General features: G+C 44.9%; 1 protein-coding gene across 2 annotated transcripts in view; it reads left to right on the forward strand.

Annotated features, from left to right (window-relative positions):
- numbl (NUMB like endocytic adaptor protein) overlaps nucleotides 1-13,677 on the forward strand; it is a 67,129-nt gene that overhangs the window by 2,486 nt on the left and 50,966 nt on the right. The window contains exon 1 of one of the 2 annotated variants that reach the window (XM_008292165.1): nucleotides 7,945-8,026. The exons of the other annotated variant lie outside the window; for it this stretch is intronic. The gene's annotated coding sequence lies outside the window, so the exon portion shown is untranslated. Of the gene's footprint in view, nucleotides 1-7,944; nucleotides 8,027-13,677 lie in introns of those variants that run through there. 2 annotated transcript variants of the gene reach the window in all.

Below are 13,677 nucleotides of genomic sequence, written 5' to 3' on the forward strand. Positions count from 1 at the left end.
CAGCGGGGATCAGAGGTCATCCAGCTGGCCAATCAGGTTGCAGCCTGTGCTGGCTGGTGGCGGAGGAGGGCGTTGCCCCCCTTTGTGCCGGTCAGGGTGGGTCTGCTAAACAAGCAGCTCCGCTTCCAGGCCCGGCCCTGCTACTGGCTGCTCCAGGCTTCCTCAGGGCCACGCTCTGCAGCCTCCGGACACTTTATTAGGCCGCAGGTCAGGGGCCCGTCCACTTCAGAGAAAGTTGTTGGTTTACGACTAGTTTGGGATTTTTTTTTTTTTTTTTTTAAAGACAGCTACTTCTTGAAAAGTTGAATTGTTGAGCCCTCGTGGAGAAGGATTACAAGCAGAAAAGGTTACGACTGGAACTATAAAATATGTATACAATGCTACTGAGGTGCATTCTGTGAGCCAACTGACTGCAGCGTTGCACACTGACTGATCCTTGTTTAAAGGATTTACAGTGCCGTCGGTGATGCTCTCCAGCGTACGCTACATGTGTAATATGGGGATGTGTGGGCGTTAATGAATGAAACCGAACCCTGCAACTAAAACCCTTAAATTGATTACACAATTCTATTTCTGCCGGTGGGATTAATTGAAGAAATAGAATAAAATAATGAGATTGGAGAGAGATGCTGAGGAGAGGAAGGATGGAAAAAAGATGAGTGGAGGAAAAAAGGAAGCCCAGCGCTGCTGAAGTGCAGGGAAAGCATGAGATGACAGAAACAAGGAGAGGCAGCGAGAACAACGGAGTCTGTAGAAGAAGAGGGAGACGGAGAGAGTGATGGACCAAACAGAAGGAGAGAGAAAAGTGGGAATGAGCCAACAGAGAGGCTGGCTACCATCTGCTCCCTGGTTGCTGTCTTTAATTTGAGGCTCTTCTCATTGGATGTGATCGCGTCAGTCTGCACAGAACCTCGGACCCAGAAGATGTACACGTCTTCTGACATTTACGTCCGCGTCATCCTCCCTCCCTCACACACACACACACACACACACACACACACGCTGCTGTCTGATGCCTAAGTGCCTTCAGTATGTGCTGAGTGGAGTTATCTGATTTCTGCAGGCTAGTTAAATGCAACCACTCCTTTGCCCCCATATACTTCCATTATTGCGCACGCTAATGGCATGCTCACAGTGCGAAGACACGGGCCTATTGTTTTGTCTTTGTATCTGTTTGTACACGTATGATTGTGCTCTTACTGGTCGGTTTTGTATTAGTCTGCATTGATAAATGATCGGACCAATGGATTTGAATGCCTGTCTAGTGGACGCTCATGTGTGAAGGCAGCAATTTGTGTTTTCTCTGTGTGTTTGGCCATGCGTGTGTGTGGAGGGATGCTGCTGGCTTGTGTGTGTGTGTGAGTGTGTGTGTGTGAGCGTGTGTGTGTGCCTGTTTCCTTGGCGATGAGCAGTTTACGTCTTTGCTTCAGTGGCGTTTTTTTGCTGCAGATAACAAGAAAAGTGGGTCTTTCTCGGCAGCCACAACTCCGAGTGGAGCGCTCATCGCAACTGATAACTGTCACTCTGAATTGCCAGAGCTGCATTTTTTATCTTATTGGTCTCTTGATTTATTTCTTCTGATGACCTATTTTAGCCCGTTTAGCTGTTGAAGCTCAGGCCTGATGAGGGTTGTGTCTATAATGCTGCAAAAACAAGCCTTTAAAACACCACATCTGTCCCTCAGGGGCTGATTTGATCTATATCCTTTTCCAAGCTTTTAGCAAACCGCTTTGCATGCTGCTTGTCAATTGTTTTCACGTGGTTTGTCCCAAATTACTCCTAGCACCCACTGAATGAAGGCCCAATCTGGAATGCTTTTAGCCCGTACCTCCTTCTGCCGTGTGAACACACTTACTGCAATTGCACAGTTTCTACAAAAACTGTCGGCTGTCTACAGAAGAGGCTTAACACAGCCCCGGTGTGACATTCATGGCAGGCTGGTAGAATTACCATTTAATGAGGCTAACGATCCCCTCCATTACACGTCTAGTAAAATCTGAAAGGACAAAAAGGGGCTGTGGCACATTCAGGGTTAAAGAAATAGTTTGTGGGAAATGTTCTTATTTACAATCTTGATGACAAGTGTGGAGAATTTGATGCCTCCGTCATGCACGTTGGTAAATGTGATAATGCTAGCTGGTGGTTAGCTTAGCATAGCATAAGGACTGGACACAGGGACAACCAGCCTGTAAACAAACCCAACAACAACTCTAAAGCTTTCTGACAAAAACTAAACTTTTTTCTCAGTTACAGGCCATTTCAGACAACATGATTTAAGTTTTTATACTAACATGTGGTGGTTTATATATTGTCAATTGTTTGCTGAATTGTGTATTCTAAGTTACAGTGAAGCTGCAGGACAGGACTGCTTGGGGTTGTAGGAGAAGCAAGCCGAAACATCACTGGCGTATTAGCATCCAATCATTTTATTACCATGTTGGCAGTGCTTGACTCCTCTTTTCTCCCAACCAATTCTAAATTGAGTAAAGAGATGGAGCGTGAATGGAGCTGAAGCCATAAACTGTCCTGTGGTGTCACTCCAAGCAGCCATGCCCTTGTTTTAATTCTGTATAACTTGAAGCACTAATATAATCTCAGTGAGGGAGTTATGGAAAAATGCATCCCCTGTACAGCTTCAATGAACTTGAAAACTAGCTATAGATACCAAAACCGTACTTTGTACCAGGCTGTAAACGTGCTTATCTCTTCTGTAAAGTTGGACATTTTAACATTGGAGTCAATGCGGATTGACTCTCATTTGGAGCAGCCTCAAGTGGCCATTCGAGGAACTGCACTCAAACTTTGGGTACTTATGCCGTGTCTTTCTTTTTCCTCCACTTGGTTATATACTGACTAAAGTAATGCTCAATACGTTTAGATACAGCTAAATAGCTTAGCCTAGCATAAAGATAAATGAAGCATATATGTTATTTTTGAATCACTTCTAAAACCAGCGTGTTTTCACGTCCTGTCCTGTCTGTTTCTTATAAATGATGAAAATGTCCTGGTGCTGGTATGAAGGAGGCATCCGTCACATGTATTGAAATTCTGAGGCATCTTTGAGTAAACTTCGAGAATCATTTGAGTGTCTGATGGCCGGGCTGAGTGTCCTGGTTTTCAATAATCAAAATATGGTCACCCGAGGCCAGGGGTGTCGAATCAGCTCATCATCAAGCTCCGCAGAAGCCTGATAACGATCCTGATCATTTGAATCGGGTGTGTTGGAAGAAGGAAACATCTAAAACATGCAGGATTGCGGCCCTCGAGGACCAGAATTCGACACCCCTGCCCTAGGCTACCTGTTTGCACAATGTTTATGCTAAGCTAGGCTAAACACCTACTTGTAGCGTTGCACTGTATTAGGAGCAAAGACATGAGAGTGAGATTGAGCATCTTCGTGGAGGGTCTGGGGATTGAACTACCAACCTTTCTGATAGAAGATCATCTATTTCTGGTCCAGTTAGATTACACTTAACTGTGTAAACATATGGCAGGGCATAGCTGCAAAACCATATACTTTCCCAGGATTAAAAATCAGGATTGCATAATCAGGATTCTCCATCAGATGTATACAGAGATGCTAAATGAGCCCAGATGGCTCGTCTGGACTGCAGCACATCAGAGGAAGGCAGGCATCGCTGGTTTCTAATCTTGTGTTATTTACAGTACCTCCTGCCCACATACTTTCTCGCTGCTGCCTGTACAGTAGTGTGCTGCTGCGCTGTAGAGAAAGAAAGAAAAAAAAGAAAAGCACCGTTTAATATGACGCTGGCTTCTCCTCTGCACTATTTCAGAATGACGCCGAGGGAGAGGGATTGTTAGCGACAGAGAGAACCCAAGTTAAATCTTCCAGAGCACAGAGGGGCCTATTCACTGTGGAGAGAGAGGGAGAGGGGGTGAGGGGGTGAGGGGGTGAGGGAGGGAGGTGGCAGTGGGTGAGGAGGGGTGACAACACTTAAAGCGGCGTGTGTGGTGGGTGTTGTAAAGCTCTACAGGCCTGCGTGAAGCAGTCGGACTGAGTGATGCCGGACAGCTGATACGTGTCTGCAGCAGACGGAGGACGCGTACAGGAAACAAACCGCCGCTGTGTATGTTGATGTCTATGTGGGAGAGAGAGAGAGAGAGAGAGGGGCACGAGTTTATGTGGGAAAGTGGCCACAAGTTACTTCCAGCTTTAAAAAAAAATAGAATGAGTCACTGGAGAAAATGGGTCAGCACTTGTTTTTTTTTTTTGGTGTACTTATATGATTCTGTGCTGCTCATACGCTGATGAGACAAAACGATCAACACTCTTCATTATGTTGCATTCAACCAAACTGTTCCTCAAGCAGTCTTTATTAAAGCGAGACTGGAAAACCATCCAGACTCATAAATCAGCTGATATTATCCCGCTGCAGATGTTGCTAAATCACTCGAGAGAATTTCTGCAGCTTCCTCTCGAGTCACAAAAGGTTGAACATCTGCAGTTGTACTCGTCGTGACCCGTAAACAGGCTTTGATGTGTAAAATTGCTTTGATTACCAAAAATTTATGGGATCCAAATAACCGAAGAATACTCCTCCACTTGTGAATGTGTGATTAGCGCGTCGGGAAAACTTTATCGGACGGTTTTCGGGAGGAATTTCATGTTTTATTCAAGGGAGGCTCATCAAAAGTGTTCATTATTGGATTAAAAAAAATCATAATAATCAAACATCGATGTGTGTATCATCCTCAAAATTCCATTCTGGTGGTGAGGAACACAACAACTACGTCTTCAGTTTGTAGAGGTGTTATTGGTTCGTACAATTAATCTTAATTTCCTTGATTTGCAAAGTGTTCCCACATCTTGATGCCTCTGTGTCAGCGACAGCCCAGGCCGAGGAATGAATGAGGTTTTAACTTGGACTCAAGGATGATCTGATTAGATTTTGGTGATCAATGGTCACCGTGACCTCTCAAGACACATCTCTGGCCATAACTCAATAATTCACACACGAATTATAACCAAATTTCACACAAAATAGGATAAAATGATGAAGTAATGAGATTTTATATCAGACAGGTCAAAGGCTAACTTCACTGAGACATCATGATGTTCTGCAGAACTTCAGGAACAAAGGAGAGATTGTGAGCGCGGTTCACAGCTGGTCGGGTGCTGATTTGGTGACGCTAATCTCGGGTATCCACCTGTTGAATTCCCTCAAAGTCTTAACTACATATATTATGAGTCTGGACAGACCACGAGACTGCAATTCTAGAAGTTAAAGTAGTGACGGTGAGGCTATTGCTTGACCAGTATTTGTCGCTTCATCTTGTCACTGTTTCCTTACAATGAAGAGAGAGAGAGAAACTGTGTTTGGGTGTGATGTTTCTGAAACTGAGTCACTTTTGGGGAACATACTGTCCAAACTCAGTCATTGTTTAGTCCCAAGTAATGTTGGGTAGCTACAATTCTGCTGCTGAAATTCCTCACTGATGCCCAGCTAGGAATTTGTGACTCCTACAGGTTGCTCTCGTAAAGTTTACAATGATGTCGGTAACAAATCCAGCTGTGAAACGAGCGGCTCAGGCCGAGCATACCTCCTGCTTTCTGTGCAATCCAGTCTGTGGCTCACCTCCTGCTACAGTTTGCTTGTAAAACGTAGAACGATGCCTCCGCGAATGTGCCAGCGAGGCTTTCGGTTTATAAAACATTCCCTCTGTTTACCGGTGCTATGACTCATGGTTGCTATGGCGAGGAGCTTTGACAGCGGCGCAGCTGATTAGGAGCATCTGACTCCACATGACTGTTCTCCCTTCATCTCTCTCTCTGCCTCCATCAGTCTGTCTCTCTTCGGCTCTGCCTCTTTTCATTTCTTGCTCGCCTGCTCCTGTCCGTATCGCCTGTGATCTTTTCACTTGCTTCTTCTCGCCGTCTTTTCACCGTTTGCTCCACTTTTTTTGTAAAACTTGCAGGTGTCACCAGATTTCATTTTACCTTTTTTCACTCCTCCTTGTTTTCTCGTCTCTCTTCTGTTCCTATGCTTCTCCTTTCATCCGTGTCTTTATTTCTGCAGCACTCACCACCTTATTATATACCTTATATAGATTTTCTTATCACTCCATCGCCCTTCACGGCTCCCTATCTTACGTTCTTCTTTAGTCGTCTCCATCCCTTTACGGTGGCCAGCTGTCCGCCAGATGTGACCCAGTCTCCCAGCTGTTGGCATCGTCATCATGAACAAGAGCGGAATGAGATGGAAGTGATCCTTCATGAAATACAAGGCATAGTAATGCTCATAGTACACGTGAGAAAGATAAATATACAAAACTATCATGACGAAGGAAAGACGAATAGCTCAAAGCCAGAGCTATAAAGCAGAGCCCCGTACAGGAATGTTTGAGGAATTGCCATCGAGATGAGGTGAAAATAATTGATTGGCCTCATGAGATAAACACAGACATGCTGTAAATCTCTGTAGGGACATTATCGTGATGCCACTGAAGATAAAAATGCTATTAAGTAGAGTAAGGTCACTGATGAGCACCACACAGTGGCGTTACTTAAGCACCTATTATGACAGCAGAGGCCTGCATTTATTAGGAAGCACATGGCAGAGATGCACAGGGATATGTGACAACACAGCAGGAGAATACGATGATGCTTTCAGGAAAATCAGGGAGATTTTCGAGGAATGGAAGGACTGCATAAGCAGCTGGGAAACAAAAGAAGGTGGCCTGGAAGCAGAGACACACGACATGAAAAGGTGGAGGAAGGAAAGAGAAGCTGTGGCCTGCAGCCTGCATTCATCTCTCCCTCCAAAGGCAGTATTATACTTTCCACATCTGTGGGTATGTGAGGGTCTACGTGATGTAAATTTCAGCCTCTCCTTAAGTCTGCCAGAGTCTGTGCAGACGTCCCTGCAGACACCCGTTTGTGTCCCTGTGGCAGCTACGCTACGATGGCAGTAGTACGTGTTCGGCACTCGTGTTTATGCACAGAATATATAGATGTGATGCACTGCATGGAACAAAGCCGACTACAGAAAAGTAGAATAAACGAGTACGTGTCTGTCTGCAGCTATCCATCTGCATGTCTCCTGGCATTAGGGGGTGCAAACTTTGTCATCTCCTCAAGCCTGCGAGCGTCTGTGTAGAGTCCACATACATGCGTCTGCAAGGAAGTCTTACCAGTGCTTAATGCCACGGTGGTGCATTTCCTGGGTCCGCTAGGTGACTACTGTGAGGTACATTTTGTCGCTGCTGCAGTCTTTGCAGAATGTGTGTCTGCAGCTTAACTGCTTAGTAGCTTAATGTATAATTGTAATAACTATGCAGCCATGGTGTCCACAGCATTATCAAGGCTTAAAGAAGTAATTAGACTGCTCTGTAAATATGCTTCACGAGAGCTAAATAAGAATACCATCGTCGTGTGTGTCTGTCTAACATGAAGCCACAGCAACAAGAGGTTAACTCAGGTCAGCATTAGGATCCATAAAGAGCCAGGCGACCAGGGAGCTGAATGGCTTCTAGTTCATCTTCACCTAATGGTAAAACCACCAGGTTATGGGCAGGGCCAGCCTAGTTAGCAAAGCTGTTCCTAGTATTTGTGTTAATAACTAAGTTAAGCTAAGATAAAAAATAAAAAAAAAGAATGGTCATGTTAAGTATTAAAAAGTATTTAACTTTAAGCGAGTGCAGCAGCATTGTTTTTATGGGTCACATAAATCTTAATATAAAAACATGTAGCATTCTTGTTTTTTGGCACCAGCCTCAGCTAATTTACCTGCTGTTTCGTCATACACTGTCGAGATATTGGGCGTGTTTACAGCACAAAGTCTAGTCCTAAAGTTATGTGTTTATATGCATGCAATGATGCGTAATAAGCTGCTGTGTATTGTGTCTGCTGCAGAAGCTGTCTTCAGATGAGAAATAGACAAAAGTGTTAAAAGGGAGAAATCTGGAGAAGGAGACCTGGGGAATCCAAATCTTCCAAACTGCTTCTCACACGACAGCAGCTATTTGCAGGGGCAGATGGATGAGGCTGCAGGCCAAGAGGAGAGAGGTGAGGCGCTGGCGAGATGGATGGAGAGATGAAAAGAGGGCAAGATGGAGGAGGGAGAGGTGTCTTGTTTCGCAGGCGAGCTGCAGTAAAATGCCACTGAGGGAAAAAAAGAATCAACCATATGGGCCACGGAGATTGTTGATGGTGTTAGCATTTAGAGTGGATTGTTCCTGTCCGGACTGCTTAAAGGCTGTGAGACAAATATTTGGTGAAAAGGGCAACAGAAAGCAGCGTTTTGATGGATTGTAGGCCATGACACAAGAAACATATTGGACAATATACAGCTAGTAGGCAGTGCTCAACCTGCAGAGCTTTCCTCTGTTTTTTAAAATCTTTCTCATTTTCTCGCAGGCCTCAGTTGTTAGAAAAGCTCCCTCTTCTTTTCTGCCCGGTGTCTTTCTCAGTGCTCTCCCTTTCCTCTCATTTCTTCATCTGTCTCACTTCCCCCCCTTCTCCCTCTGCCTCTTTTGGTCAGGGGAAGTGGCAGTCGCTGCCTGCTGGCTCCCACAGGAACAGACCTGCCTTTGTCCGTCTGCACTGTAGGAAGATGAGTAGCCGGTCCACCCAGTAAGCCCAGCAAGTCCAGTAGGGATTCAGGGTTCGTCTGTGGCGAGCCAGCCACCCAGAACGCCTGTAAATCAGCCAGACGCTCCAGCCAGGGCCTTCCCGGTCTGCACAGCCGACCAGCCAGCCAGTCAGGTATTATGTTAGGCACACAGGACTATTAGGGAGAATGGATGGGAAAGCAGAGTGCAGACGGAGACAGAAAGACTGCAGACCTTAGTTAAATGTTTTCCAGGCATAATCAAAATGTAGAATGACTTTGAAATCTGAACGCTGCCATTTACATCTCCCCTACTTGGAGGAATTCCAACATGTGAAATTACTGCAGCTCAATTTATTACCTCATGCCATGACCAGCCAGTGGGATATGTCAGACTACGCTACATGACATTATGGCACCCGAGTACAAGCTGTTCTTGCTTTTACTTCACCTGTCGTATGTCATTAAATTATATTGCATGTTTTCTATGGAGGCACAAAGTCGCGTTTTGACACTTGATTCTGCAACACAAGAGACAATTAAACATTAAGTTAATGCAATTATTTTACATATATCCTGACTTTAGCAGTGCCTTAAAATTCCTTGTTTCAAGCTGCACAAATAATCATTTTCCTTTTGAGCAAGTGAAAGCAAGAATCGTTGTGTTTTCCTTACCTTAGACCAGGGATCTCCAACACCGGTCCTCGTGAGCTACTGTCCTGCAGGTTTTAAACGTTTCCGTACTGCAACACATCTGACTCAGATTAATGGATCTCCAGCAGCTAGATGTCAAGTTCTGTTAATGATCCATTAATTTGAGTCAGATGTGTTGCAGTAAGGAAACGTCTAAAACCTGCAGGACAGTAGCTCACGAGGACCACAGTTGGAGATCTCTGCCTTACAATTAGCCCTCCGTCTCTACACAGGGAGCAGGTCCTCCTCCATGGAACCATGTTTCTACAGTAGCCCAGAATGGACAAACCAAACACTGGTTCTGGAGAGGACCCGTTCACATTATGTTTAACAAGCAGTCAACATCTGGGACTGAAAAATGAAGCTGTTGCACAAGTGTCAAGTGTCCTCGAGTGGCCAACAGGACCACGAGTGAGTCAGTCCCGGCAGACCCTCACGGTAAAACTTAGCGGCATGGGTTCTCTCCGGTGTAGGTGTGAATGTGAGTGTGCTTGGTTGTCTGTCTCTAAGTGTAGCCCTGTGATAGCCTGGTTACCTGTCCAGGTGAACCTGCCTTCACCCTAAGTCGGCTGGGATAGACTCCAGCCCCCCCGCGACCCTAATGAGGATTAAGCGGTGTATAGATGATGGATGGATGGACTATGGCTTAAAATTTACGCATGATTTAAAGTGTGGCTGCTTTGAATGACATGGTTCTGTCCAACTTTGGACTGCACTGCTAAGATGGCACCACGCTGAGCTTTAAACAGACTGTCTATGGGTGACCGTTTGTCCATCTTTCTGTGCAGTCAGTGGTTTCTGGTGGTTGCCGTAGTTCCTCCTAAATGTTTGAAAAGGATCGATGAAGCTAATGTATTCAGCTGATTACGGTCTTTGCCTTCACCACTAACTGAAGACGTAGGCATTTGGGAACGTTTTCATACAGCTAGCCTTCCCTGTCCGACGGCAACAACATCCGCCCTTAAAAAGCTCATAGTGTTTGTCTTTAATATATAACAGTTTGTATTCGTTTAACGGACAAAGTGTGTGAAACCAACAGTTTGTGTGCTAGCAGCTTCCTCCCGCTGTGTGCTGAGCTAAGCTAACTGGCTCCCGGCTGCAGCCTCATGATTAAACCAGCGCCTCGATAATTACCACATTATATCTTTACAATGACCGACGTAAAAAGCTGCCAAATTGTGGTTTTACGAGGTGTTATGTAGCGAGCGTTTTCTTGGCCGAAGCGGCGTCCAGGAAGCAGCGATGGCTAAGCTTATTAAAGGAAGCTAATGGTTTCCTGGTTTCATATCTAATGGAGAGACACCAGAGTGGTATTGATTTTCTCATCGTCGTCTTGGTGAAGAGAGTGAATGTAGTGTATTTCCCAAAATATCACGCCGACTAAAATGCACAGGAGGGGGTTGATGGTATTTACCTTGTGTCACTGGAAAAAACATTTCAGTCGTTTGCTTTAGAAACGAAAGGAGTCTGAAATTAGCAAAATAAATAAATGAACTAACAGAAAGGCAGGCACACAGAAGTAATACAACTATACTTGCAGTTTATTGGCGGCATGTTTTCCTTGTTTTAGAAAAGGTTCCTCTGTCTGCGCAAACTTCCTCTCCCAACCACATTCAAGCCCCCTTTTGGGATGGGAAACTAAAAAAAAAAAAACATCCAGTGACATTGATTTTCTATTATATTTCAAAGCTGAAACTACTTTACATCATTACACACAATCTGATCCTTGTGATATCATTTTCACAGCTTTGACTACACTCTGAAATCACTCTACAAGCATGATGAAATCTAGGATGAAGCCGTAGTGCTTTCTCTCTCTCATTATTCTTTAGTTATGTTTTAATGGATGAGGCTCCAGGCACCTCAGGCCTCAACAAGCCTGAACAACGAGATCAATAGAAAGTATATAGACCGTCCTCCCACAGGCTGTGTCTGCTCTCGCCTCGGATCACAGAGGAATATTGTGGAGATGCCAAGGCGACACCCAGCCGGCGTGGAAATGATTTGATGTAATGGAAACACTACGCTGTGATTAGTTGAGCCTCTCTTCCTTCATCTCTCACCCCGCACCACCGCTTCACTCTCTGTGAAGTCCGTATGTCAGGGGAGGTGAGCATGCATTTACTATTCTCTTTAAGCTTCCTTCCCCTCCCTTGACATCACCCCTTGTCTCCCTGTTTTCAAAGGATGGTGTGAGGGTAACAGCGGAGTTGTATGGGTTACGAGGAGAGGAGGAGGAGGAGGATGGGTGAGGCGATGATCGGCTGTGAGGAGAATAGAAATAAATGGCTGCAGGGCTGGACAACAGTCTGACTCAGTCGCATCCTGGACCGTCCAGTTCACCAGATGGCTGCTTGATATGTGCAGGGGGAGAACAGACCAAGACAGTCCAGACTTTCTGTTCCTGTGTGTGTTTACTCGCTGTCCGTCCTATGATGCTCACTGTGCTCCACATAGGGAATGTGTTATTGGTCTTGCTCCGCATTCCTGAGAGCAAGAGGAAAATCTCAACCCCTTTTAACCCCCCTTCTCAGCTGTAGACCAGCTTTTAAGTTTTTTTTTTCTTCTTCCTCTTCTCTCACTCACACAAACCCGGCCTTCCTCACTGCACACAGCTCCTCTCCTCACATGGATTTTGTTTACATCCTGGCAGCCAACTCTCGCAGTTCACGGCTCAGAAACAGGCTGTATGGAAACTATAGATGTGTTTTCTTTTGCGGAGGTGTTGCTCAGTCAAGCTGTGCTCGCGTGAGACGATGACTGAAGTGCACACCCATTTTTGATGCGAATGCGTTTTGAAAGATGTCTTGGACTGGATGGTTGTTTGCACCGGGGAGGAAAACAACTTCTTGTGCTGGTGCCTTCTCCTTGCCTGTCCTGTTCTCCAGAGACTTGTTTTGATGGACAGATCTCCAGCCCAACTGCCTGTGAAGTGTAGGGCTGTTTATGCATGCTGTCTGTCTTTGTGTAGTTGTGCAATGCCACATCCACACCACGTCCTACCTTCATATTGCCTTTCACGATATGCATGTGTGTGAGTGTGCTTCTGTCTCGTGAATGAAGATGTTCATCAGAGGCGCATACAGGAGCCGTCCTAAACATGCATTATGTATACACGCTCATATTCCCACTGTACTGCAGTCTGCAGTGCTTAACACTCATTTCTTTCACTTCTAATTTTCTCCACTAATCCCCCAGCTCATATCAGATTTTAAACCTTGCCTAACATGCGAAAAAAATCTTCACATCTAAGCGTTCGCCTGAGGCCCCAGCTTTACAAAGTAAAGTTAGGAGAGATTTGTTTGGGCCCCCCAGTGTGCTGTGTGGGCTCCTCCCTCCCGTATGCATCAGCGGGTTGCTGTTGTTACAAGATATGAAACAGAAATATGCATTGTTATGAAGATAAGAGCCAGAAACAACACAGTGTTCAATTTGAGTTACGCTGCAAGATGTTTAAGCCTCTTTATCCTACTTTTTCCTTTTAAAGAACTTTCCACTAGTTTCCTGTCAGACTGTGCCCCCTTTTTTAAAAAAGATATTTAAGTGTTAGTCATGGGACATAGCACAATAAAACACAACACTAGTGAGAAATAAATTCAGTTTCTCTGGAAACACTTTAAACTCCAAAACCTGCTGGCAGGTTTGAAAGGCACATTGTCTGCAAAACAAAAAAGAAATCACCCAAATTCAACCATTTATCTGATCCAAAAACTGTAAAAAAGAGAAAGGATCATCAGATTTTTAACTATTCAGTCGACTACTCAGTGGTTCTGCTGGGTTACAGTTGGGATCCATCCATCCATTATCTATACACGCTTAATCGTCACTAGGGTCATGGGGGGCTGGAGTCTATCCCAGCCGACTTAGGGCGAAGACAGGGGACACCCTGGACAGGTAACCAGTCTATCACAGGGCTACACTTAGAGACAGACAACCAAGCACACTCACATTCACACCTACGGACAATTTACAATCCCCAATTAACCTCAACATGTTTCTGGAGAGAAACCCACGCTGCACGGGGAGAACATGGAGACTCCACGCAGAAAGACTCCGGTGCCCCTACCGGGACGCGAACCGGCAACCTTCTAGCTGTGAGGCAACAGTGCTACCAACTGCGCCACCTTGCAGCCCTTTATTCTACATGTCTCATTAAAAATAAATAAATCGGTAAACATTTGCTCGAAAAATACAAAAATTTCTGCTGTGCTTGACTCAGCTGTAACAGTCACAAACTTTCAGGGATTGTTTTTGCTAAACTTCCGGCTGTGTTTTTATGTAGAGCAGACAGGAGACAAAACGAGTTTAAAAATGTAAAATGAATTTAAGAGTAGAGTAATATGAACACCTGTGTTCAAGTTTGTACGTTTATTTTACAGTCTTTCTCAATTTTAGTAAACAATCAAAGAAATCC

This window comes from Stegastes partitus, unplaced genomic scaffold (genome assembly GCF_000690725.1).
Source record: "Stegastes partitus isolate 25-593 unplaced genomic scaffold, Stegastes_partitus-1.0.2 Scaffold788, whole genome shotgun sequence".
NCBI classification, from domain to species: domain Eukaryota; kingdom Metazoa; phylum Chordata; class Actinopteri; family Pomacentridae; genus Stegastes; species Stegastes partitus.